General features: G+C 37.2%; 2 protein-coding genes across 3 annotated transcripts in view; both read right to left on the bottom strand.

Annotated features, from left to right (window-relative positions):
* NTF4 (neurotrophin 4) overlaps positions 1-23,076 on the bottom strand; it is a 92,686-nt gene that overhangs the window by 49,558 nt on the left and 20,052 nt on the right. Inside the window, exon 1 of one of the 2 annotated variants that reach the window (XM_072425836.1) lies at positions 17,019-17,041. The exons of the other annotated variant lie outside the window; for it this stretch is intronic. The gene's annotated coding sequence lies outside the window, so the exon portion shown is untranslated. Of the gene's footprint in view, positions 1-17,018; positions 17,042-23,076 lie in introns of those variants that run through there. 2 annotated transcript variants of the gene reach the window in all.
* Positions 1-23,076, bottom strand: part of SAXO3 (stabilizer of axonemal microtubules 3) — a 103,000-nt gene that overhangs the window by 70,210 nt on the left and 9,714 nt on the right. The gene's annotated exons all lie outside the window — the stretch shown is intronic.

Below are 23,076 nucleotides of genomic sequence, written 5' to 3'. Positions count from 1 at the left end.
ACTTTAGAAACCAAAGTTGTTATTTGAATATTAACATTTCCCAGGTTTGAGGTACTAGGGGACAGTTATTATTTTTTTTCAGTAGTATGCTCCAAAACTACCACGAGTAGAAGTTTAGATGTGCCTTCTTGATTAAGCAGTGATCAGCCTTCCAATAAATCTTAAGCTGAGTTAAAAACCATAAATGTTTTTTTCTGCACAAGGGTTTGAATTAAACCTCAAGGTTGTAGGTCTATTTCAGTATTTCACAGTGTATCATGAAAGCTAAAATCATCACTATATGACCCTCTGGGGTGACAACATACAAAATATCTATTTTAAGAACAAGCCTCATTTTCCAGGCAAAGCATACAGTCCCATATTAAGTAATAGGATATGCCAAGGTATAGTTTGGTGTAATGTGTAAAACATTATTATACAGTCCAGGCTTTCCTACCATAGGAAACGGAGAAAATGTGCAAAGCAAGAACATGAAAAGCAAAAAACATAAAACAATTAAGGCACAATTCCTGGAATGTGCCTATCCATGTTAACACAAGGCTTGCTATTTGACAGCAGAAAACTAACAAAAGACAATTAATGAATTGCATCAATTATACTATGATGTAGCAATTAGTGCAAAAGTAATAGCAGACTAGACAGACAAGCCCTAATTAGGATGTAAACAAATCTAAAAATAAAAAAAACTGAAACCTTTTTTGATCATCACAAACTTTTGAGATCTCAGAATGCCCACTGAATTTCTGAAAAACACAGATAACAAGCAACTATGAACTTTAGTTCTGCAAGACTTAATACAGGACCATTCAGTTCTGGGCTGAATGGTATCTGTCCAGGGAAGACAGATACCCATGGTTAATGCCAGATTAAATTTTATAGAAACTTAAAAAGGGTAAACTGTGTCATCTCACTGACAATAAATGTAAAGTTTTAATGTTGGCTGGAACCATAAACCTTAAAGAGAGTCTATCCCCTCTTAGTAAAAAATCTCCCCAAGGAAGAATAATTATACTTACCAGTTCTGATGCCCAAACCCACACCAAAAAGGTAAAACCTGCCCAAACCCCTGACAAAGAGTACTAAATTTTACGCTGTATCCAAAAATATATATTTATTTTTATTGTAGTTTGCCTTTATTCTTACAAACAGTATCTTGACTAGAGAAAATAAGGCAGAAAGTCACATTCACAAATGTATTTTGACATCCAATTCTTGAAAAGTTTAGAATTTTTGGCATTCTGGGAGTACTTCTGCATGTTAAAATATATTACAATACAGCATTTTATAAAAAATATTTTACTCTACAATATTTGTCACCTATAACCTCTTGAAAAATGTTTTATGTTAATAGGGTAAGGGGTATTGATAAAAATGTACAAATGTCAAGGGGTACTTGAGGTCAGGTGACCCACAACAAGGAGTACTTGGTAAACCTTACACTTTTCCAAAGGGGCACATACTTTAAAGGCAGACTTCAGTCAACATTGAATAATAAACATTAAAATCTACACAAAGAAAAACTACCTGCTCAGTATTTATTTGCTTAATGCAAGCACTGCAAACTCCTTGTCCATCATACAGAAATCCTGATTTAAAAGAAGACCCTACAATATTATATTTCCCACAACCACTGGTCACATTCAAACCTGGTTTGAATTTTAAATGATATTGGTTGCATAAGAAGTAGAGAGTAGAAGTTTATAGAGCACAGGCTTCAGGAAGTATACTTCCAGTAAACCCAGGAGAAACTCATTTGTCTGTCTCCAGAGAAAACAGGAAAGGAAAACAGGGCAAATTAAAAAAAAAAAAATTTGGGCATTGTTTGAAACATTACAAAACATTATGGTTGTGGTGTGTAAATAACATTAGTAATAAACCTATTGCTTGGAATCGCTCTTGGTTGTAAGGAACTGCTCAGTGTATTAGGAAATCCAATAATAACTCTGTAGGGCAATGCTAAATTTTACAGAAATCTATTCTCATGTTTGCATATTTTGCGGTAGTCCCAGCCTGATGTCAATCTATGCACAAGTATGAGTGCATTGATGAAACAATTTGAATGTTAGCAGAAGCTCATTCACATAAAGTGGGTATAGGCAATAGGTAGTTGGAAGACCCTTCATGCCATCTGACATGTCCAACATAACCCAATGCTGGCAATTTGACTACAAACAGACAAGTGCACACAAAAAGGGGCAGGGGTAGGAAAGGAGACCAAGGCTGATATACCTTTCTTAAAATGTGTGCAGAAAGGGTGCAGTTGATGGAACAGATTTGTATGGGGGTACAATGGTGTAATATGTGGAGAAGGGATAAAGATGTGCAATGTGTGCAGGGTGCAGGAAGAATACAGTGGAAGAACAGATGTGCGGATGGTACAGTAGTGAAATAGGTGTAAAGGGGGGGGGGGGGGATTTTTACAACTCAAGGTCTTTGTGTAAAATGGTGCATCACTGTGTGGACAACTGGCTAAAATCTGCACAGGTCTCACATTTCAAACCCAGCTAGTTAAGCTGTATGTAGCCAGCCAGGCCAGTATTCAGCCCGGCTGGAACCTAGATCAGCCAGCCCAATAACCCAGGTAGCAAGACCAGAAAGAAACCAAACTAGACCAGGACTGAGCCACACTAAAACTCAGACCAGCCCTCCCGGTATTCTTTTTGGACAGCCAGCCCAGAACTCAGACCAGCAAGCTGGGTCAAAACATATCCTAACCCAGAACATAGCCCATCCAGCCAAGAACTCAGACCAGTCAGGTAAGCCAGAACTAATTACTGCAAGCCCAGGACTCTGACCAACCAGCCAGTACACAACCCAGCCAGGGCAGAACTGTACAGATTTTTTCAGTGATATTTGTATTGATATATACATATTTCTAAGTTTTATTCAAAAACTCCTTACTTTTTAATAAGGTATTGCTGGGTTTGCTAAAGTAAAAAAAGAAATAAAGGCACTATACCCTGGTGATCACTGATCTTTTTCATGTTGTTTAGGTAATTATCTACTTCACCAGGGTATCCTGCCCCTGAAATAAAGTAACTTGCATATTAGGTATACTAATCTTTTTACAGACATTTTTTTCTTCTACTCCAAAGCTAATCTTAAACTATCCATCAAAGCTCAAATCAGGTACTTATGGATAAAATACAAGATAAGTCACTAGTGAAAATCTAGAACTAATAAACCTCTTCACTGCCAGTGAGGTCACATATTAAGTCTATTATGTTCTTCTTAGTATTAGTATAGTACCCTTCAAAGCTTTAGGCAATGCGAAGAAGGGTGGGAGTCCCAGGGCTGTAATATGGTATGTGAAGCTTAACATAGTGACAGGCTCTGACCTGCATCCCTTCACTGCAGGGCAAGTATCACAGCTTACAGGAAATTCCTTGGAGACCAGAACTTTGCACTTTCTTTTTTCTAACACAATATATTCTCCCAAAGGCAGTGCTGCATAGGTATCCTAAACCCTGTAACACACACCCTAACTTTTGCCGTCGTTCAAAATTATTTGGAAGACTTGCACATTGAAGTGTTGCAATAGCAGGATCCAAAAGTGTAAATCCTTTATATTTAGGCCATCAAAGCTTACAATATCCACTCTACATGGATAAGAAAACAGTTGGAACATCTTAGTAAAGTGGGGAGAACCCTTTATGTGCTTTCCATTGTGGATATAGTCTTGGTTGTTGTCCAATATGGGATCCACCATTATGATTTAACTAGGCTGGGTAAGATCTAGCTGTGCAGCTACATTCTGTCTCATCTAACCATAACATCACCAATAGTTGTTAGCTGTTCTTTCCTGAAAGAGGATGTGAGGTAGACACTGTACATGGTCACTTAAAAGGACCATAGATTGATTTCAGGTATCAAACCTGAAGTCATTGCAATTGATGTCACTAGCTTATTTAAACCGTTTAATTGTCATGACATGTAGGGCACACATTATGCAGTCAAATGGTAAATGTAAAATTTGTTTACATAATGGTTTCTAAAATTGCTGAGTTATGCCATCCTACTAATTAAAAAATAAAGCTTGATGAGGTTCTTACAAGATGTAGAAGGCAATGGAAGAATGGCCCCGTAAGTAGAGCAGGTGATCTCTACCCAGTTGCTCTTGAAACTCGTGCCACTCCTGTGTAAAAAGTTTCAATCAAGTCTGGACCCCCTGGATTGACTACTATATACCCATGAGCTGGGACAGTACATTCATGACTTTGTTACTACCTCAAACCTGGCCCTATTTTGAATTCCCGAAATCGAATTACCGGTTGGCTGACGACCTGTTCCTCTACCTCGCCAGCCTTCCCTTCCTTCTCTTCTTCTTCTATCCCCATTTCTACTTTTTCCTTCTCTTTCCTCTCGATTGATACCCAGGCAGGAGTTTAAGGACCTGCAAAAGTGGCCATCATTGACCTTGCAACTCAGGCAGCGGAAGTAATTTCTATCCCTATGTTAAGAATATACCCCCAAATGCCATATTGCCAATAATAGACTTGGGCATTCACCAACTATATAGCTAAGACAGGCTTGTGTATCTTTACCCCTTTATGATGTCACCCACGATGTCACCCGATTTTTACTGTTTTCATTGAACTGTTTATTTTCTTTTGTAAAACCTTATAAAAATATAGAAACAAAAAAAAGGGTCATCCAACCTAACATAATTTAAACTTCCGATTAGCCAATGAACTTATCTTCATTAGAAATGTAACCTATATACACGTCTTATATTTATATGTATGTGGGTAAACTTCATTACGTACCTAAAACTTTTATCCCAAGCTAGCAAAATGAAAAAACTTACAGCACAATAAAAGGAAACACAATAGGTACAAGGGTTTGGATTACTTTTAGTAAAATGTATCTTTGAAAAACAAATGCATGGAAGTAATTTATTTGATCAAGGAGAATAACAGAATACCAGCAAACTGCATATATACTGGAAGAGTAAAGTCTGTTCAATGGCAGACTAATACAGATGTCCACATGGAAAGTATGATAAGACACCATTCTGGCACACAACAGCAGAGGTATGTGGGAAGGAGACAAGCCAGAGAGGTGAATGAAGGAATCTAGACAAAAGGAGGAAGACAAATGAAGTAAGAGAGAAGAAAATGAGAGCAGATGCAGAGTGATGGAATCAGGCCTGTATTCAATGCTCAGTGCACAGGTTAAGAACACAGATTTAAAATGTTCCCTGCAGATAATACAGAAAATATACCTGATATGCTAACTTCTGTGAGACAGCCTTATCTACCAGCTGCTTCTCCAAATCTGTATTTTTCCAAGAAAAAAGAAAAAAAAATTGGAGAGTTGTAGCACTGCATAAAAGAAGCAAACCCCTTTGTATTATGTACCATTGTATGCACTGATCATGAATTGGTCCCCAGTTCACTATGTAGAATTTTGTAAGTCACGTACAGTTTATTAACAACCTGTACCTGGTTTACTAAAGATGAATTCCTGTGCAATTAATAATATAGTTTGTAATGGTAGAAGAAACATGTATGAGTATCATTTGTGCCAACGTGACAGATAGATAAAACACGTCTACGCAATACAAAAAAAATGTAAGTGCAGCTAACCAGTCTGTAGATGTAGTGGCTGCATTAGTTTTCACTATTTACACTTTTTCTCTTATTTTCACTTGGTAGTTATGGTTTATTCATAGAGGTTGGGTGAATTGCAGTGCAAATTGGTTGCAACAACAACCATGTGCAATAGATAGTTCCCAACTGCTGCCATTTGGTTAAATTAGAGTGGTTGGGAGTGTGGAGTGTACAGTAAAGTGTTGTGGTTCAATCCAGTCGTTGTAAGAAAGTCACAATATACAGGGAACGGGCACTAACAGCTTTCAACACAGGAAAGGACTTTGTTCAAATAGATAAAAAAAATAGTCAAGGCTGGAGTTCAGACCTAAATTCTGCGAGCAGGTGGCATTAAAAGCCTGTAGATCACAATTACAATTTGAACTTGGTATAGCACTATGTACGTTATGCAAGCTTGGGCTTTACAGATATCTGAAACTTGGCACAGCACACACCATCTCTACAATTCAAAGCATGCAAATTTCGATTGACTACAGACAAACCTGCACTGCAATCTCTAATGCCAACCTAGAAATAGCCTGGAAACATTTGTAGATTTCTGGGAAAAAGCCAGGATTATGGATTGTAGCTGTGATCTGCAGGCATTAAATGGTGCCTACTAAATTGGACATGAGATTATTTAGATATATACTTTACAGGACAGGTTTCCTTGACAGGAGTTTTACACTGGTGAACATTAAAATGTGTTACGTTATGTATTGAACTTTTCAGAAATACACAGGTATTTCACATATCTGATCTGACATAACACAAATTCCTGATTAATACAGATAGCAAAGTTGGAATCCTCATTGCCAGCTGCTTGTCAGGTGTTTTGCCAAACTCTAAAATTGTTTGCCTGCCAAAACTGAATTTGGATGTGAGAACATTTGTATGTAGATCAACAACACCAACAGCTTCACTCGTCTGTTCTGCCCATGCTGGTGCTCTACTGCATAGATCACAGGTGGACTTCAGAGTAAAAAGTGTGACAACTGCTAATGCCAAGTAGAAATTATTGTAACTTTGCTAAATTGTAAACCAAAGTCTTAGCCAATGCAGACACGATTTGAGTAGATCTTTGCCTTCTGATCTGCTCACCTGCCACAGCCATTTTTTTATATTTTACATGGAAAAGGAGCGCAAAGAGTCCTTGTGCTTCAGTAACATGTCTGTAGTTCTGTGTGACAGAGACACCAACACATGAGCTGGTTGCTGCTTACAAATCAGAGCCTCACTGCTTCTTCAGGGTGCTCTACATCTAATATAAAATTACATGTGGAAACCTGAATTAAGTCTACTTGGGTTTTGTAGGACTTAAATTGTGCTTGCTTTAGTGAGATTTCTATTTACTTGATAGACACATACTTTACATTTACTATAGCCATATGAGCAAATCAATTATTTATGAATGGCTACTTTAAGTTACGGCACTTTGTATACCTTAGTTATTTGCACTCCTTTTATGCATTAACCCACACGATTGGGTAAATCTGGGAGTCTCTGTGTTAACACCATCACACCTCATTACTGAAGGTAAATATACAAGACCAAGAAAGAAACAGCTTATGGATTCAGAGACAGGATCTTACTGGTACATAGCTTCTCTGATATACAGGATAGAGGAAAAGCCTTATATTTCAACAGATGGCTAACATCATCCCCATCATAACGTGAGACTACCCACACATGTACAGGAGAACCTTTTCACTTAAGTACAGATGCCTGAAGCACTAGTTTCAATAAAAAAGATCATAGCAACTTTTCTCCTTCAAATCACAGCCCTTTACATTTACTATACACAGGCAGATATCCAAATAGCAGGATCATCTTTATATCCAAAAAACATTAAGGGAAAGGAAGGCTCAGATCACCTCAAGTTTTAAAAATAGACTTGTTTGTGTTTTGGGAATATTCTGACAATTGTAGGCTCCTTAGATAAATTACTAAACAACATTCTCTGAGGTCTTGGGAAACTATTCTGCGATTCTAATACTACCATTCTCAAGCAGGAATCCATGGAACCCCTGCGTTCCTCCAGAGGTTGTTAGGAACTCTTTGAGGTGCAGCTGATTGACCTCCCATCTGATGGTGATTTCCTAGTTCTGGGTTCAATGTCACTTATTAGAGATATTAGCATGTTGTCTATGATGTATCTGTAAAGGCTGCATTCTGACCACCACTTTATGGGGGTATTTTTCTCAAGGACTCACTCCAAAAAATTATTTTAACCTCCCTAGTGGTTCATTTCTTTCCGTTTCTTTATGTCTAAAAGCTGTACATTGTTTTTCATGAAAATTTATTTTACAGTATAATAGTATGAGTATAATAAAGTTTGAAACACAAAATCATGAAAAAATAATAAACTGATTAAATTAAAAAATCTATATATTTTATTTTAAATTTTTTTTTTATAAAAAAAAAAAAATACATAATATAGTCATACTATCATATATATTGTAAAATAAATGTTCATGAAAACAATGTGCTGCTTTTACATATATAAATCCAATGTATTGCATTTATTACAGTTATTTTGTATTGAATGCAATACAAATAGATTTTGAATTTCCCGCCCCGCCGGCAACGTACACATGCACCAATGTCACTAGAAACTCCCCGGTAACTCATCGGGTGCAGAAGGCGGTCGGAGGAAGAAGGAAGAAGACAGGGATCGCGGAGATGGATGATTCACTAACCTTCCCATAGGTTTACCTACCCCGAGTCACACCCGGGGTTACCGCTAGGAAGGTTGACAGGGGTTCCCTAAGACCTAGAAATAATATCAAGGGTTCCTCTGCTTTAAAAGGGTTAAGAAACACTGGTATAATAACAACTGTTGAGAAAAGCCCACCTAAAGTGGAACTAAAGTCCCACTGCCCTGAGATTCATGCAGGTGGTTATGGCAGAAAGAGACGGGCTATGCTATCTGTCAGACTGCACCCTGCTTTGGTTGCCAGGAAACCCCAACAATCCCAGCTTTGCTTGTGCATGCCAGGAATGATTGAACTCCAGCCACCTGTCCGGGAGTCACGTGGTCTCGGCACAGCCAATCAAGATGGCAGAAGATCATCTTCAGGAGATATAGAGGATGGAAGATGGCGGCACCCTTCAATGGAATGGGGATAGGGGAGCAGTCACAGGTTTATTTCCGCTTTAGGCACTGTAGTGCATTGCTTTCAGCAGTGAATTGAAGGATTTGTGTAACAATGCAAAGCAGGACGTAGTGCCTTTTACATGGCGACCAAATATGGTTGCCACAAGACTCACACAATATATAATTAAAAATTACACTAGGGTTTTAAAACTTGAAAACATTGACATTTTACATTAAGCTGGTCTAAACTCAATACTTGTTCTAAAAAAATAATTAAAAGCATAGTATATGTTTTTTAAATCGGTTAGGACAACAAGCATAGGTGACAGTTAAACACCAAGAAAAAAATAGGAAAAACTTGAAGTCACAGATAGAGGATATAGACACGGAGCAAAAAGGAACTAGCAAGAACAAAAATCAATGCTAAGGTAGGCCGAGGACCTGCAAAGGTTGTAGAGCCAAGACATAATTTACTAATAAGATGATCATTGCCACTTGTTATATTAAAGTGTAGCAAGTTTTATACTCATAGCTAATGACAAACACATCACCCAGTTTAATAGCAAAGGTCTGTTTTTTTTTTTTATTTGGGTTTCCTGGAAACTGTCAAAATTAAACTGCATATATGCCCAAAATGTTATTTTATCCTTTTAAATCTCAATTAGCTCTTTATTGTTATCTTTTTCCCTTTTGTGAATTATTCCTCATTTCCTGTCTGAAGGTTTCTGATAGAAAGATGTCTAATTAGGAAGTAAATGTATATCTTGCTAAGGCTACGTAGCCAGTCTAGATAGTTGTTGCTCGAGATAAACACCCATGATTGTCTTGGGTGAAAATGCAGCGTGTGTACAGTGGTCTATTGACATTGTGCAGGTGAATCACTAAACTACAGACTGAGGATGACCCTTATGGGGGAGGACATAGCGGGATGCCTCCCATTCCTCCCATCTTTTCATAGAACTGAACATCGCCATGTTTACAGCATTTGGTGGTTGTCCTGTCACTTTATAGAATCACAAAAGATCATTTCCAGTGACAGAAGTCTAGAATGTGTATGTACCTTAATAAAGCTCACAGAGCAGCATGTTCAAATATGTATAGCTGCATACACACTTCCAATAATTATCAGTGGAAACGAACGACCGAACGGCGGATCTGATTGGCCGATAATTGTTCGCTATCTATCGTGTGTACGGTCGTTCAGTGATAGTCCATGTTTCTGCAATACACTTTCTCTTTACCATGTCACTTCCTGCATTGTTCAAACGATTGTATCTAGCGTGTGTACACTATTGGTGAATTATATTTGAACGATCGTATTATTACAGCATGTACAGAATTGTTCACAGTACTATTGTTCAAATGTAATTGTGCATAATCGTTGATCAGTCGTAATCGTTTTCTAACAATAACTATTGGAAGTGTGTACCTAGCTTTTGGTAGAACCTCGAAGGAAGAGAGAAAGAGCTGGAGAGAAAAAGAAAGAAACCATGAACCACCAGCCTTAAAAAAAAAAAAAAAATACGATTAATTTCCTATAACAATAATATAATAATTATATTACATAATAATATATATATATATATATATATATATATATTTATATTTATATATAATCATAATTTCAAAAGTAATGATACAAAAAAAAAAAAAAAAATCTTTTACTGCAATATTCAGCTTTAATCTAGATAATCTAGAGATTTTTTAAAGGCTATCCACAGTTCTGAACAAACAAGACATTTATTATGATCCACCGATTAAAAGATATTAAACCACAGATTAATGTGTACATGAATGATCTTGGTGTTTACTAAAGTAACCGCCCTTTCACAACACTATATCTAGATTTGAAATGAAAAAAAGAAAGATGGTCAGGAAGCTACTGATTTAGGTAAAGTCAAAGGGTAACACATCTGGTATCTAAATTTTTATAGTAAATGTCATAGTCAAGAAAAGCACGTTCCTCAACTCTTTATAAAAAAGCCCCTTAGTTACCTGATTGGACTAAACAGGTATTAAGAAAATGAGGGCAAGTAAAGAACTATTTAAAAAACTAAGTATATGAGGGGTTATGTTTAGTGGAAACTGCATTCTCTAACAATCCATAGAACTCAAGATCTAGGAGCTGAATTACATGCAAATGTCAACTTCTCGCTTACTTTTCACCTGCCAAGCTTCTCTATTTGTCAGTGGGGAACAATCTCTATGCTATATTAAAGAACAAGAAAGTGAGTGAGGTGGTAAAGTCAAGCTTGATTTTTATAGAAAATGAACGTCCCATATATCTCTAAATATATAGATTATTTTCACATCTGGTTTTCATTGAAGGTAACCTTTGTTTATGTTTTTTCATATTATACTCATTTGAAATCCCCCCATGTTTATTTAAAGGAATACCACAGACAAAAGACAAAATGTTGTTTATGAATCACATCAGTCATTTCTTTGGCTACTACAGGCTGTGTGATCCATGGGAGATCCACTCAGCTTTAATGTATGTAGACATAAGGACCTGTGGTGTGTGTACCCAATACAAAAAAAATACAATGTGGCGTAAACTTTTTTATGTTGCAATTTACTTTCTCATTTGTCCCATAAAAGAGTAGGGGTTGTGCATGCTGGTGTAAGACACCTCATCAATGCCAACACAGATTAGGTTGGCAAAAAAAAGTCACACACTGTAATATTATTAGATCACTTAAACCTATTAAATTGATTCACTGTGATACGGTGCAATAAGAGTATGCAATGTCACAAGTAAGTAAGGTTGCTAAACCTAGATCTGACTAACTGAAGTTCATAACAGCTTCACAGGCTTGAGGACTTTTTGGCAAGCAGTGCATAAACCACATTCAGGACACAAGGTAAAGTGTATGTAACTTTATTTGTTATCTTTGGATAATTTAGGGAAGGGTTAAGCTGCATACACACGTGCAAATATAGTCATTGGAAAGGATCTTTCACAATCCTTTCCAACGACAAAGCACTGCACGATGCACAAACGAGTGCTGTACATACAGCAGTGTTCTGCTCTATGGAGAGGGGAGGGGGAGAACGACGGAGTGGCACCCCGCTGGGCACTCTCCCCCTTCCCTTGCATTACGATTGTTCGTCGACCATCGTCTGTGGATCCGCCAGGACAGTCATTCGGATGATGGACGACGGGCGCTGTACACACGCCAGATTCTCATCTGATATCGGCCCTGAGCTGATTATTGGGCGATAACCATTGGACGTGTGTACGTAGACCCTTGTTTGTAAAGCTCCCTGTGTTAATTTGCTCCTCACTTTTTTCAGTAACATGGAGAAAGAGACATTGTCTCATTAGGAAAAAAAAGAAAGAAAAAACAAATTTGCTTTTAGGTACACTTTAAAATTGTGTCACTTAGAGATTAAAGGTGTTGTCTAGATATATAAGATGAAAGGCAATTGGCCTAGGAGAGGGGTCTGTGGGAAAAGTCAATGTCCTCAGCAGTCCATGAGTATAATAATGCATGTTATCAACATGAATCCCTAAACCAATATTTCCATCATCCTATTAAGTCTGAGAATAAAAAAATTGCCATTATCACTACAAAAGCTTATAGCAGAAACCTGGTCAAGAAAACACAGTAAGCCAAGGGTTTGTCTGTTCTTTGTGTTTCCATCGGTATTATGTGCAGCTAGAGGACAAACATGTTTTAATCATGAGGCGGCATTTGTTATGCGTGTACGCGAATAGACTAGCTAATACCACTTTTACCTTGGATAAAATTCCTTATGGTTCAATTTGCACAGTGATCAGGCGTTCCTCAACTAAAAGACACACTGATAAATTAAATGCTGTAACTCAGCCGCCTTCAGTTAAAATGAGACGATAACAAGAGCTTTGGACTGAACAAACTTGGCACCTGTGGCAGAGTTCCTCAATGAATCAGGCGCCTGTGTGGACGAGGCATCTCCAAGCATTTGTGTCTTGTGGAAACAGGGACACCTAGTCCTAGAAATGCAATGCTCCCACTGTGTACAATTCTTTCATGATGTCTCGTTGTCATCTCCTTGCAGTTCATTTTATTGTAACAAAGGCTGAAATTTACCATCCAAGAGAAGAAAATGAAAAACTTCCTGGTCTGTACACAGAGCTTGCAGAATAAGTACAAGAAGCAAAATGATTAAGACTGTAAATAATTTGGCTTTCTGCATTTTAGAGCAGAGATACACTAACAATATGAAAATATTGGAAGTTTTGTGGTACTATGATATACAAACTCAATAATTGGATACTTAAAAGACCACTGAACCTTTAGTTTAAGTTGCCTTTAAAAGAATGCTCACCCTTTTCCCCCAAGTGCAGCCCAGCCATTTCAATACATTCCAAGCATTTCTTCTGAAACAGATCCCCTCTGAACCCTCTTCATCCTATTCATGTACATTGTGGACCCATCCATTCCTTTTTGAATAACCTTACTCTGGGGGCCCCTATAGGCTACCCATGAGGCTTCCCTTAGGAATGAATGAGACCATAGCAGAAATAAGACACAGTACTTACAAACACACCTATATATATTTATTTATTAATGGGGTTAATACATCTGCATAATTTGTTTCTGTCTGCGCCCTTGCAGGTGAGATTTCACTTTATTTTTTGCTGTACTGTCCATGGAGTGCCTGGCAATAATTTATTTTGGGCACTGGCAACCTGAAGAAGTAGATTTCAGTAGAAGTTTTTAAATATTAAATAAAATATGGGTTTTTCTATTATTACCCTGTATTAATATAGCAGTGACATATTACACAGAGCTTTGCAAAGGCATTAGGCTACGTACACACGGGCAATTGTTTTTGTCTGATAATCAGCTCAGGAGCGATATCGGACGATAATCTTACGTGTGTACAGCGCTCATTGTCCATCGTCCAAACGACCATCCTGGCGGATCCACAGACGATGGGCAACGAGCGATCCTAATGGAAGTGAAGGGGAGAGAGCGCAGCGGGGTGCCACTTCGTCATTCTCCCCCTCCCCTCTCCATTATGCAGAATGGCACTGTATATACAGCACTCGTTCATGCATCGTGCAGTCGTTAGTAATTGGAAAGGATCGTGAAAGATCCTTTGCAACAACAATGATTGCACGTGTGTACATAGCCTTAGTCATGTCACTATATGTCCCTCAAAGGGGCTCACAATATAATGTCTCTACTATAGTCATTTGTCATTAATGCAATCAAATGACTGCACATTTTGAGGGGAAGCACATTAACGTAACTGGATGTTTTTGGGATGTGGAAGGAAACCCACACAAACACAGGGAGAACAATAAACTCCATGCAGATAGTGTCCTCGCCAAGATTCAAACCTGGAACCCAGCACTTTATAGATGAGAGTGCTAGCCACTAAGCCAACTTATGCCAGTCCTCATCCCAAATACTACCTCTCATGTTCACATCAACTCTTATCCTATCCCTAATACTCACTTTGCCTACCCACTAACGATGAAAGATGTCCCCTAAACTAACTCTAGGAAATGAACCCTTGACAGTTAATCTTACCATAGTTAGTAAGTTAGTGGGTAAAATGAACATCTGACATAACAAATTTTAAGGCAGAACCATCCTTAAAAAAAGATGCAAGTGCAAGATCGGGTGACATAGCCTGTCGTAAATGGAAAAAAAATGCCGACCTCACTGCGAATGCATGCATGCCCTTCTTTGCACATGTCTGACATCAGCAAAGAAGCAAAGAAGTACCAGCCCCTCCCTTTTGTCTTTACCGCCGTGGCAGTAAAGACTGAATGGGAGCACAAAGCCTCCTGGGATACATGACGTGGGTATCCCAGGAGGCTGTGTAAAGAAACAAAAAGATCATTTTTACTCTATAAAAAAATGTATTTACCCTTTTATGTAAAGTCAAAATTTTGGTAATATGACAGCTTTCAACCTTCACAGGTAACCAAATTCTAACATTTCCCCCTCTTTTCCAACCTTAATCTAAGCTTCAAAATCAACCTCCTGATGTTTGAATTTAAAGCTAACTTTTTTAAACCCTTGAAGTTACCTAAAAAGTTAACTAAAAACAGTTCAGTTGAAAAAGATTTCCTTATGTCTTCTCTGGTAAAAAGGTTGTCTCTGGGATGGGATGCGAGAGGAAATTTCTCTAACAGTAACCCAGACAACTTTTTTTAAGTTAAGTAGGGGTAGACGAAAACCTTTTTTTTAGATTTCTCCTCCCATCCTATCAGGTTTAAAGATTGTCCCCAAATCAGAAAGTAAAGGGAAATAACTCCAATAGAACCCTGAACAGGTATCTAAATTTAAACCAAAGGTGAAAGTCGCAATAAAAGTTTTGGCACTTTATTACACTAAAACTGTTATTACACAAGCTGGATACTTGCAGCGAAAAGGGGTCTTTAAAATATATTCTAGTTCATACCAAGTTGTTTTAAAAATTCTTTAAGTATACACTAATACAATACTAAGGCCCCTATGGTTGTTATTTAGTCTATTAGAATGTTCTGCATACATCACTCCCACTGACTAATTGCTGCATGCTGATTATTTAACATTCATAAACTAAAAAGCTGTTTTGATATTTAGCAGCTGTACAATCTCAGGAGTCAGGGATAGACAGGTTTATGAATGGCCAGAGTCCACAAGGAGCTGAGCGCAGCCAGCCCGCTTACTAGTGGCAGAAGAAGCACAAACATAAAGAGGAAAGCTCATTTGAGATGGTTGATGCATCCAAGAAAAGGAAAATCAAGAAGACTGTGTAAGATGATCAAAGTGGTTAGAATAAATGCACATTTTCACCCCCACCCAAAAAAGGACAAGCAATCTTCAAAACTTGCACCTACTTACAGATTGTATGTTTGGCTTATACAGCATTACAAACATAAAAAGAGAAAATTAGATAAGTAAATACCTTATCGTTTTTAAGCTAATTTTGTGTATTTATTTCAAGGTAATCTTTACTGGCTCCACGTATTTGGTTTGAAAAGGACACTCAGGGTTAGATGTATGCAATAAACCTTCAAAGCTTCATTAGGCTCAAATAGCATGTCGAATGCGCGTCTATTGGATTATCTAACAAAACATCTAGAAGACAGATCTACTAAATTATCTTAATTGTGAGTTTTAAGGATGGGTCCAAATTAAAGTAAACATGTACAAAACCTAGGAAACTCAAAGTAAACATATGATAAAAAAACTGAGGTTTCCTGTGGTGAAAACCACTAGACATGACCAATGAGAGATTTGGTAAGAGGACGTTATGTACTTATTTTGCCCTATTCTTGTACAAGCCTAGTTTGGCTCTATCACCCAGTTCCTGAACCTCTTTTCTGATCTTTTTAGATGATGGTTTGCTTTAATGGCCAATAGGCAAGAAAAAAGGCAGTGACCAAGATCATCCTTACAAAAAAAAGAGATCTCTATGCATGTATATACATTTAGATGGTTATATATATAGATCTACTATTTCTCATGGTTTTTAATTAAACCCACATCTGCTTTTGAATGGTTTGAATTGTCCAGCTTGAAGTGTATAAAAAAAGTTCTAAAATGAAATAAGAATACACAAGATACTCTTTAGATCTCTAATGGAAGTTAGGTAAAGAGTACAAGCTAAGCCACTTCTCCAAACACCCAGTATCTATTGAATGCAATAAACACAAAAAAATATTGTACATGTTTAACAAGTTATTTTTAAAAGGTCAGATGGCATGCAAATGAATACGATTTTGCTATATATTTGCACACCTTCTCCTTAATAAAAATCCATATAGAAAAAGATTTGCAAACATTATATATTGGCCTTTTTTTTAAACTAAAGACATTAAAATTTAGGCAAAGAAAAATAGTAGGTTTAGATGCTAGTAAAGTGACTTATAAGTTTCATTTTTTATTTGAGTACCAGGGTGAAAATAGAGTCCTTAAAACACACATCTTCTTTTCTAACATTAGGATGTCTGAGGATCAGGTCCTTACTGCATTTATATTTGTGGAAATGGTTATTTAGAGAACTGAGACACATGTAGGCCACTAATGAGTATAGAAAAGTAAAATATTAGATTAGGATAAATTTGGTCACCAATGATATGGAATAATATGCTAACCTACAACAATTTTGAGATAAGACAACTGAAAGAAACCACAACATGGAATGTTTCCATTTGCAAATATAGAAAAGGCTTAAAGGCATTAGAAAATGGCTGATTTTTTTTAAATCCGTGGTTTTTTGGTAATGGGAGTTGTCTAATTTCACTATTAACTAACCAATTGTTTCCAAATGAAAATGCTCAAAATGCATTCATGGTCTCGCTTATTAAACCTAAATAGTTCTGTTTGGGACAGTACCTTGTATTGCAATGTTCCTGATCTCTAGGAAGGCTCTCTTGTCTTCCTGGTCCACAGGTCGCCTTGTGGATGCATCCCACCAGATAGGTTGAATGACAAATGGAATTTTCCTTGGATGATTCTGTAGTTTGAAGATCTCTTCAAAACATGAAGCAGGAATGGTATCTTTAAATACTGAGCTATATGCAATAAGGATGGAGAGCTGGTCACGTATGGTTAGGAATTAAATATAAACCTCATCGAACAGCGTACCTGCAGGCTGCTTCACCGACATCAAACTGTAATGCCTGATGAATAGAGATTTCCCCCCCTCTATCTCTTTTCTTTCTTTTGCCTATTCTGCTATCACCAAAGAGTAAAATAGAGGGCGTTTCATCTTTCACATGAAAACTTAATAATGCTGTAACAGGAGTGAGATCGACTTTCCTACTGCTATTCAAACACAAGGGGGGCAAGAGGGGGATAAAGACGGGAGCAAAATAGTTTACTATGTAGCGAGCGAGAAGGAGAAGGCACTTTATGCTCTTTCGTCCTTTGATGTCAGAGATTATGAGACCCAAGTTTGCGAAAAATCAGAGAAATGCCGACAAAAAGGGAGAAGAAGAAAGACTGTAGGGCAGATCAGGTAACATGGCACCTCAACCCAAGTCTTTCAGTAACACAATCTATAGATAAAGGAGATCTAGGGTTACTTGTACATATAGACGTTAAGCCTTTTCTTACTTGATTAGTCCAGGTTGTTTATTTTATATTATCTAAAAGCTTACTTTGCACTGTTTGAAGATAGGAATAGCAGGTAATGTATTGCTTTTATTTTCCGTCAGTGAATGAAGATCATTTCATTGCCATGTCAAATTCAAAATGTTCTCAGATAGCTACAAAATTGCAGGCAGTTTGCATGCAATGCAACTTGTAAAATAAAGTTCAAACAGAATGCAGATAAATTCTTGAACCGAAAACATCCACTGAAACTTGCAAACCTCACTATGTTTGATAAGGATTTGTAATATCCATTCCAAGGAGATTTTACCTAGTAATAAAGAATAATAAATGTTTTCATGGCACTCATCTGGAGGTTCCAAAACTTTATAACTTCATTCCATCTGAATGTATCAAATGGTTTAATGCACCATCCCAAAATGGATTCAATGGGAACACCTCAACACTTATAAAAAAACTTCATAGAAGGAAACTATTTATTTAACACAACCATTATAAATTTCAGATCACTAGGGTTTAAAAGATAACTCAAGAGGTAGTTACAAATGTGGGGACTGTATCCAACACCAGTAGGGACCACATCCTTCCCAATGGTAAACCTAATCATGAGACTTTAAGTATCGTCCCTTCCTTATCATGCCCATGCAGTAGTTTTATTGTTGGTAAGACAATTAAACCCTTTAGGAAACATATAGCTGAACAGCTACCATGTGTGTTCAGATACTTGAGGGAAGAATTTTCAAAACATTTTAAAGATCATCACAATAGTTCTGAATACGTGAAATATTTGCGGAGAGGTAATTGGGGTAATAAAATACTCCAAAAAAGGATTTTCACATTCAAGGCCAATTGATATTCAGGTCCTAATGACCCAATGAGTGTATAAATGAGTGTAATAAACTATTAGCTAAATAAGTTTAGCAAAAGAAAAAAAACAGAAGGGTTTTTTTTGGAAAACATCCAGATTTTACTGTGAAACCAATTTAAGGTAATCACAATTTAGTAGTAAGATACAATATTCAATCATAATGGTATCGGGCATATATTGGCACTAAACAGATTACTTCTATTTCACCAGTCCAGACAATTAATTACAGCCATCCATATGTTCTGACGCTTTTTGCCCTTAAAGGCTTCCTCAGGGGCACTACAGCATGCAAAGCAAATCCTGGATGATCAGTCAAAAACGTATTCAGGTATTTACTTATATAGGGAATTTCTGGTGCTTGTGAGTAAGGAAATAACCAATGCATTCCTGGTGATGGCAGGAAGAAGTTCAACAGAGCAATCTAGCATGCTCTCACATAATCTAATCTAATCATAATCTAATAATCTAATCTAATCATAATCATATTCTAGTCCCTCACATAAGGGTGGCTGTAAATAATTGTCTAGACTTTTCATATCATTCAGTCCTTATATCCTAACTTCTGGCGAAATAAAAGTAATCTGAATAGTGCAAGTGTTTAGCCCAAACGAATTTTACGATTGGATTTTGTAATTTACTACTGGATTGTAAGTAAACTAAAATCTGGGTGTTTGCAAAAAAAACCCTTCTGTTTGTTAAATAGTGTTCACTACCTGGGGTTGCCACCCACTAAGTAACTGTCCTTAAAGGACACCCACTTCCTCTTTATTCATTTATTACTAGCTAAATAAGAATATTTATCAAGATTTATCCTCTTGTCTCTATATTGTATATTTTCTATTTTGTACAACTAATATACAAACTATAAAATATACACATGCATATGATATTAACAGCTGTATATATACATATATGTGTTGATATATGCTTGGCTTTACCATCTTCCCATTTCTCCCCAGCGCGGACTGTGTTTATTAGCCAGGTTTTTGCCTTATATCCTGAGGCTTTTTTTAAGGAGCTGATGTATTTTAGGAAATGCAGGCAAGTACTTTTCTGTGTAAAGAGCACTTCCATCTTGGCACAGAGACCCAGAATTTCTGGCTTATGCCTTGTGTCATCATGGCACTGTGACTTCATTTGACTGGCTTAATAGGTACTCATTTGCCTGGGAGAGGACATTAAATAAGCAGATGGTAAGGGTCATTACTTTTGCTTCTTTGCCATTTTTGATCTATTTCATTTTTCAATTTGGGTAAGTGAGGTTTAGTAATATGCGGGATATATTAGGTATGGTGCATGGATACTCTTTCTTGCCTTTGTCATTGTTTTGCTCATCCCCTCTTTCTCCTATTTTGCAGTGTGGCCACTGGGAATAATTGTGAATGGTCTTTTTAGCCAATAAGAGGTATATTTTTTGAAACAGCTAGGTATTTCATGTAAAGAATAAAATGTAAGCGTAGATATATTTATATACATTTCAATAAGTTTGTGACTTATGTTATCAGAAATATAATTTTCCATTTTTATGTGTAGAAAGTTTATGTACTTGTCTGAAGAAGAGGACACTGTTCTGTGAAATGTGTAACACAACATCTAATCCTTTTTCCAAGCACATGCTTGGAATTCATACACTCCTGTGTAAGAGTGGACATATTGATTAAATAGTTTAGAAGTGCTAGGTGGGACTACCACTATTTCACAAGGTTTTCTATGAACATTATATATTGTGCTGTTACTTATTTTTTTTACATTTTGTACCTCTCCAACCTACCTGAAATTCGGAAGCCGAAATAGATAGATAATAGTTTCCTCGTTAAAACTTACAGCTTGAATGATAACACTCTAAGTCCACCTTTGATATGTGTATATGATATGATAGAGTATATGTCAGGAATGATTGAGTATTTCCAGCGTGTTAGCAGTCATATACCTAACTAACTAACCACAAGGTTAGTGGTTCTGGCTTACAATGTCCAGTATAATGAACCATTACTATGAATGAAGGTGTTACAAACCCAAAGAAGGCATGAGGCATATCAGAGTGGGTGATCAGGATGGCAGGTCACTACTCCAATTTAGAAAACAAATTGGGATTCTGGGATGTGACAGGGAATCGAAAGTAGCGACTTTTTCAAAATTAAGATAAGAGAAAGTACATTTACTCTTCATAACAGCCGCCCTTTGTGCCCCATGGTACCTCAACAGGGCTTTCATCCCAACACCCTATATTTCCCTTAAGCCAGTTTTGTGGTCCCCTATTTCAAACAATTAAGCTCTTAGAACCTGAGCATCCAATCCTTTGCATCAAACACTGTAATGTGTGTACTGACTTTTCTGCTTTTGCATTGGATCTTTGTTAAATTCCTGCAGAGTATAGGGGTAAATGGAACCGAGAATGTGGACAACTAGGAAGAGCAATAGAGTGAGGGTCTGCTATAGAGGAAATCAAACTTGATATTCTTCCAAATGCTAGGAGCTTTACTTGGAGCTGGATTTTTTATATTTAAATATAAGATATATACCGGTAAGTGCTGTCACACCACAGCTTTATCAAACAGCAGCCAGGAGGGGGAAGCCACTACAAGCCCGACTCCTGTAAGCAATAAAATACTCAGTCATCCCAACAGCAAATGAGCCATTAAAAAAACCCAAGCAGCATAAGCTCTAGACAAACATACATGAAACCTACAGAAAAAAAAGGGAAAACAAAACAAAAACAGATGGCTGGCTACAAAGGGCGGTCATGTGCTAAAATCTCCCATGCGACAGCTTCTAAAGAAAGCCTTATAACCTCTTAACCATCAAAAGCTGTGAGATTTATATTAAGTTAGGCACCAGTTTACTTCCAGTGTTATGTGTGCGGAGTAAAAATACATTCACGCTAATAGTTTTTACAGGCTGTCATTTTTCAAACCCACAAAGAAAACCTAGAAAACTTAAAAGCATTAAGTAATTGGAAAGGAATAAATGTCTCTCTTACATGGCTAAACTGAATCTTTCGAAGAAAAATGTTTAAATGGTATGGTAAGTGTTTTTAAAATGCTACCAAGACATCCACAATTAGAAATTAGGATGATTCCTGCTATGTCTGTTTTTTCTAGCATCAATTGTGGTGCATTAACTGCCATTTAAAAGCAGATTTCCACCTTCATACAAGTTTTGAGCAAGGAATTACTTTCTCCTGGAGCAAATTTACTAATATGGCGTCAGGGAAAACATGCCTCCTTCCTGCTGTTCTGCTCATCTGTACCAAGAATTTGCAATTGCTGCACAAACAGCAGTGATGCCTTGTGATTGGCTTCCTCCTTTTGACAGCTGTGCAATCCCAAGGAGATTATCTTTAACAGTACGGATGTCTGGAAGATCGATATTCTGCTGGCTCTAATGTTTGAGCAAATCTTGCTAATCACTTTGTTTCTGGGAAAAGTTTTAAAAACAGACAGCCAATCATAACACTGCATCAGCAGATACACAACTGTTGGGTCCCAGAAGGTAGGAAGCATCCAACACACATTCAGTGAATCCCATGGATTGTACCTAGGGACAATCCTGGCAGGCAAATCTGTGTAAGCAGCAGAGATGAGCTAAAGGAAGGATGGAGATGCTATTTTAAAGGGATCTCAAAAAGTTTCAAGGCCAAGTGCAGATTAATATATGTATAAATACTTGCAGGCAGCTTAAGGTCAAGTGGCCTGTAAATATAACATTATTGTATAGTTGTTATATAGTTATTATTGCACAGTATTTATATAACCCCAACATATTATCCAACGCTTTACAAAGTCCATAGTCATGTCACTAGCTGTCCCTCAAAGGGGCTCACATTCTAATGTCCCTACCATAGTCATTTGTCCTTAAAACAGTCTAAGGTCAACTTTTGTGTCTGTGGGGTAGCCAATTTACCTAACTGCATGTTTTGTTTTTTTGGAATGTGGGAGGAAAACAGAGTAGTGTGAAGAAACCCACGCAAACATGGGAAAAACCTGCAAACTTCATTCAGACAACGTCCAGGCTTGGATTTGAACCTGGGATCTAGCTCTGCAAAGACCAGAGAGCTAACCTCTGAGCCGCAGTGCTGCCCTATATTTCTGGGCTTTTCATTTGCCTTGGCTAACATAAAATAATACAAAATGTTTCATATCCTAACATAATTAGCACTCACCTCCTGGTCTCCATATAAGCATAAGCATAAGCAGATGAGAGACAAAGTAGGTATTTACTATCCTGAAGGAATGCACTTACCATATAGGTGGAAACAGGAAATTCAGTGGAGACATCTTAACAAGGGAGTATATGGGTATCTACCCATTTACCTTAAACAGTGCCTCATACATATTAGAGATCAACAAACAAGGAAAAAGTGGTTAGCCATACCTACTAATGGCAACTAATAGTAGCAATTTATCATTATTTGAATTGATCCAAAAAATGAAATAGATTGGATGTACTTGCTTGCTGCATGCTGCTATT

The sequence above is a fragment of the Pyxicephalus adspersus genome, chromosome 11, assembly GCF_032062135.1.
Source record: "Pyxicephalus adspersus chromosome 11, UCB_Pads_2.0, whole genome shotgun sequence".
NCBI lineage: Eukaryota > Metazoa > Chordata > Amphibia > Anura > Pyxicephalidae > Pyxicephalus > Pyxicephalus adspersus.
The sequence above is the reverse complement of the archived record's forward strand: the minus strand, read 5'-3'. Positions and strand labels throughout refer to the sequence as shown.